The sequence below is a fragment of the Pithys albifrons genome, chromosome 7 (assembly GCF_047495875.1).
Source record: "Pithys albifrons albifrons isolate INPA30051 chromosome 7, PitAlb_v1, whole genome shotgun sequence".
In the NCBI taxonomy this organism is placed as follows: domain Eukaryota; kingdom Metazoa; phylum Chordata; class Aves; order Passeriformes; family Thamnophilidae; genus Pithys; species Pithys albifrons.
Genome location: NC_092464.1, coordinates 39209195 through 39215194, shown reverse-complemented (window position 1 = coordinate 39215194; position 6000 = coordinate 39209195).

Below are 6000 nucleotides of genomic sequence, written 5' to 3'. Positions count from 1 at the left end.
TGCTCTGCTGAATGTCTGGTCCACTCAGCAAGGTTGGATCAGACTTCTGGAGAACTGGCCCACACTATACATCCATCTTGGCACCCATTCGGCCTGCAGTCTTTTTAGCTTGATTGCCAAAAATCATGCTAGTAATTCAAATACACTGGAGGGCCTGGGATATGAATAGCTGGCCACTGGGAACAGTTTGAGAGCTTTATTGTCTTCCATGGCCCATCATAAACCAAAAATTATTTGCCGCATGTAACTGAGTTGATTTTGGATTTTAAATCCTAAGATATTAAGCCTTCCAATCTATTTCAATTACATTTTTTTCTTTCCATTGCTGTGGGAGAAAAAAAAAAGACTTCATTCCAGCACAATAAAAAACCCCAAGCATTATCAAGAGGCAGTTCATGGATTGTTTGTGGCTTGTCAGGCAAACTTATGCAGTCCTTAAGTATACAGTCAGCACACTGCTGAAACTGGGTCATTTCTGTATGTCTGTTGGGACAAGGAATGCAGCAGGTTAGTCAGATGGAGAGTTATGCAAACATGGTTAAAAAAGCCATGCTTTTGTAGACTGCTTCAGAAGCCAGATACAAAATTCGCAGTTCGCTCGAAACCTGACCAGAGAGAGATGGGGAAATAACATAGCTAAAAATTAAAACATTGGAAGACAGATTGAATTTTCTTAAACAGTGTGATGAAGAACTGACAGCGAGAGTTTACTCTTGGTGGATTCTTCTGTATTATGCCCTCAAAGCCATTAAAAGAACTGTTGAAAAATTAACCACCGTACAGGCGTTCAAGAAATCTCTCAACCATGTGTTTATTTTTCCATCATGACACAGCTCTATGCATGCAAGAGAAAGAAGCAATCTACCATTTCTTTAAAATAACAGACTCCTCAGAAGCCCTAGCTTTTATATAGTCTAAAAATAGCAATATTAAAAAATTATCCATGCATTTCTCTAAGTGGGCTTCTTCTAGCATAGTTGTGTGTCTTCAAAGCCTGCAAAAGAAGAGACTGCTCCTCTCAAAACTCAAAGATTAGGGCAAATTTATGGATAATGCAATTTTTGCAGTAGACAAATACAGCAACATGGAAATCAGCTGAGCTTTATCCTTTTGAGTTTGTCTCATTCCAGGCAAGAACTGCCTTGTTTTTCTTCATATCACCTTCTTATGGTCTTCCACAGCCTTCAGTACATGCCTGAGTATCCTTCAGCTGTTAATCTCCTTACTCTCTTGCCATGTTGGCAGCTAGTAGTTGCTAGCTCTGTTAGGTACAAAACATTGCTTTTGGTGGAAGAAGGAATAGCTCTTCCAGTCCATCAGAATATTGCAGTGGAAACCTGTATGGACAAGGCTGGGTACTGTCCACACACCCTGCTTTTAGTCAGTGGCAACGTTTTCTGTGTTCTTCCTTATTTTCCTTTGTTCCTAACTCAGCCATATGTTTGTGTTTTGTACATGTAAGTGAAGCTAGCAGGAGGCTTGCTGCTAACTTCAGTGGGATTGAAATTTAACCCGCTATCTACATTTCTGCTTGTAATATTAAGTGAAAGAACCGGAATTTCAGCAGTGCTTTTAAGAACAGACATGCACAATTGAGTTAAGATCACTTGGGTGAAATTCAAGCCTGTTGCAGTCAATGTGGTACCTTTTTTTTCACTACGCCTCTTTTTAGCCCACACTTAAGAAGAAAACACACACAGACACTAAGGAATTGTTTATTTAGAATAAACATCAGTTGAAGGAATTGAATGGTGGAAACTGCTAAATAGTTTGTATCCTTGGTCACGACTATAAAAGCTGCCACCAGAATGGCATAGCACAGAAATAATACTATACTTCTGGTCTTTCTCTATAGCAGTCTTTGCAGTAATACTCTCAATCAGTTGGAAATGCAGCAATAGCTTGAGTATGGAGGAAAAGCATCTGCTGTCAGTATTAACCTTTGTTTATTACTGTGAAAAAACCACAGTACCATGTCATGCAGATCTAATTTGAAAATTATGTGTTGAAATTATTACATAATTTCCTTTGTTTCCACCCTGTTCAGATGTTCTATGACTATTTATGTGTATTCTGTTTTAAAGTGTTTACAAGGCTTTGTTTGATTATTGTGTAGTGAGGTACTAGATCCCAGATCTGACTCTACCTCAGTTTCTCACCACCTCACCACCATGTTGTGCTATGAGTAGGTTTGAACTTCAGAAAACTCAAATTATTTCTCTGGTCTTTGCTGTGTAGATAATGCAATGCATTCATCTGCTCTTTAAATTCAGTGATTTATCTGCTTATTTGATTTTATACTGGACTGAAGTTGCACATAAATTTATTAATTTGGTATACTTATTGGTTTTTTGTTGCTTTTAAATGGTTTCACTTCCTTTATCAGGGAAAACAAAAAGCAGAAGGAATTAAAGCCTGTATAAGAACACAGAGGAAGGCGGTGACAGTACTAGCAGTATTGCTCAAGTCCCTTGGCACTCAGTCGCATGCCACTGCCCTTGACTGTGATACCATTTGGTGTTACTAGAAAAGAACCACAAGTACCTACTATTGTAAGCTTGACTAGCAGTGATGTAAGTTTGAAGATCTAGCTTTCAAGGGAAACTTACCAATGCACAAATGGGAGGATGGTGTACAATAGATGCACAGTTTTATTTTAACACGCTGGTAGAGGACTAATATTCTGCTCCATAGTAAACTTCCTGCGAGATCCATTCATTTCTATTTCTAGAAGGTTAAAGTATTAACTCCCTCTCAGTACAGAGCTCCACCTGTAAACTATGTAACTTCGTTGAGAAGAAGATGAAACATATTTGCTTTTCATAAAACCCAAAAATATATGCAAACATATATATTTATATATATATATATATATATATATATATATATATATATATATATATATATATTTAGTCTACTTTAGAGAGCTTTATGTGATTTTTTAAAAGTAATATAAATATATACACATGTATACAAAGGCTTAGTTCTAAAGTTCAGCTTTGAGGAAGAAAACAAACTGGTCTGAGAAGCCAAACAGTCTGTGCAACCAAATCTAAGACTTCATTTTTTTGTTGTAAGGCTTCAGGTGGGTGCTCATGATTACACAGCAGTCTATGAACTGCAGCAATTCCTACAAGAACAAGTGGTTTCACCAGTTTTGCAACCTTAATAAAAAGTCATTCTAGCAGAGAGGGAAAAAATTATTTTTAAAAAGCATGGCATGGTTCATCTGCATTTGAGTTACTTTTGAGGATAAAAAATATTAGTGTTTTTAGAAACACCATGTAGCTGTTTTAAGATACCTTATACTGCTGTGCTTCAGCTTCCCTGAGCAGTAAACATTGGTGCCTACAGAACCAGCATGAACAGATTATACATAAAGGCATAACACACCCATGACATGGGAGACAAAATAACTCTCCTGAATGTTTGCAGAGCCTGCTGAATTGTGAAAAATGCAGTAGTTCTGGAAAACACACCATACCACAGGTTCAGAAATAATTTGTTTCCCTTCTTATTATATGCTGAATATTGCCTGGATGCTTGAAGAGGACTATTTATAATATATGGTAGTTGCAAAAAGTTATCTCTTATTTATATGAAAAAAAAGCTGAGTTAATAAGATGGTTAGAAAAGCAAGAAGGCAAAATAACTTTGTACTTTGAGACACCAATAATCAAATAATTTATGGATATGATTGACACATCAGTTAAAATTCTGAGTTTGGGATGGTTTATTATGCCTGTCCTCCCCTCACTCCCCTTTCCCATTATTGCTCCTCTTCAGTTGCTCACATGCAAAAATACTAACGGATGCATAGCCATAGGCTAGGCAGTCAAAATTTCACTTTGCAGTGAGTGTCAGCAGTTCCTCCTTTTCTCCTCCTTACAAAGGGTTGCTCTTATCAAGTGATTTTCCTGTGGAAGAGGAATGAGCAGGCATTTTCTGTCTGCCACTTGTTTAGTAACTTGACATGCTTTTCTGTTGTTTGTTTGTTTCTGCAGTTGTCATTTCCAAGACATATCCTGTGGACTGTTCAAAAGCACTTAGAGAGTGAGAGTTAAGTATACTTGTGCAGTCTCACTGCACATTGTTTGTCTGAAATGAAGTAAGTGAAATGAGTGGCTCTTAAACGAGTTGAGTCCATCCATAACTGTAGCAAGGTTCACACTGTTAGTCCTCTTTGAAGCTTCAAAATTGAACCTTATTTTGGAAGATTAAGGTGGGTTTTTTCCTCATCCCAGACCTCTTTCCTAGTAGACACTGATCTTGACCCAGACAAGAAGATACTACCCATGAGGTGCTAATTTTTCTTTTCAGACCAGTGTCAACCTTCCTGTCTCAGAATATGAACAGTTTATGTTTTTTTCTGAAAAAACTGAGCCACTTAAATTTATATTTTCACAGTGTCCCTGACCCTAACATAATTTGCTGATGTGGTTTTGCCCCCTTATTAGGTTACCTTGTACTAGATTTTGTTTGGTCCCAGCAGCCATCAGGGTACAGTGAGAATTGGGTGCTCTACGAGGGCAGGGGAGCCCTTCCTTGACTTTATTGTGGTTGCAGCTTCAGTTGAGGAAAGAAGAATGTATTTCCCTCTCTACAGAAGAAAACCCACTGACTTGCATACATTCTTATCTCATCTGAATGTGTTTTCAACATGGATGTTTAAGATATTAATAGACTACTTTTAACTTGAACCTCCCTAAATATCCTCACAGTGATATTGGTACTGTAATAGAGCACACTCCTACATGATCTTCCTTGATTAGCCTTAAAAATACTTTATAATCAGAAAGAAAGAATGAAGTCTTTGTCTATGAATGCTAAAAGCTATCTTCATCCAAGAGAAGCTGTCAATGATTGCCATGGAAACATTTATCAATTGTCCATGTAGCCTATAAAAATAGTACCAAAAAAAAAAAGAGTAAGATTTGTCAAGAAATGAAACTTTGTAAGAGGTGACCTGAACCAGAAGATTCTGAATAGACATGGTGTTGTATAGCAAAGCCTTTTCTTCCCCTAATACTCTCTTGCACACTGAAACCACCGTGGTGTCTTCCCTCATGAGATCACATTCCCATTCAATAAGAGTAATGTCACCCTGATGCCTGTTTATAACCCATATTTCAAAACACAGGGGCTGCTGGTATATGACTTCAATCAAAAGTCAGGATAGTCATCCATTCTTTTATCATAGTTTGAAAGATTTGAGTAGTCACATTTCTCACCTTTTATTTTTAATATATATTTCTTTTTCACTCTGTAAAAATGCCATTTTCCAGTTCTAGATGTATCATTTCTGGGCTAGGTGTGTTGCAAACCCACTTGCAGCTCTTACTTGGTGGACTTTGCAAGGTAATTTAAAAGCTCACAGCAAATCAGTGCAGTAAGTAGGAGAGGCAGGACAAAAAAAATACAGTCATGTTAAACTAGGTTTGTAAAAAGTGCATCTTGAGACTTCTCAAGAGTTGGTCGTTGTTTTGGTTTGGGGTTTTTAAAATAATCTTGAAGTACTACTTTAAGGATGTTATATTCATCATTACTGCTCTCAAGAGGCTTTTGGGCTCTTAAAAAACCACATTGGGCCTCTCTGCATCAGCAGTAAGGTCTGGGTGTGAATTATCATGTAGCAAAGAAATCTGTCTGTTCTAGGAAGCTTTTCTGTAGCTGCATTGGTTTTAAAAAGTTGTGAAATGACAGCACCAATCTTGATCATTGCCTGTTCAGACTCCAGCTAGCAGCTGAGTAGTCATTGACCCAACATGTTTGTGTACTACTCGATCTAAACAATTCTTTACTCATTACATGGGTCATTTAACATGGCAGAAAACAGAACCAAACACAAGGAGTGGCTCTGTTTTCCCTCTCTTCCCGTTACAGAGAATTCTGTTCCCAATGTGACTGAGCAAATGATGCCTTCTCTTCATGGAAGTAAATTCCTTACCCACTAGCAAAAATGTGGAGCTTAGAATTAGTTTCTGCTGAAAGGTTTTCCTC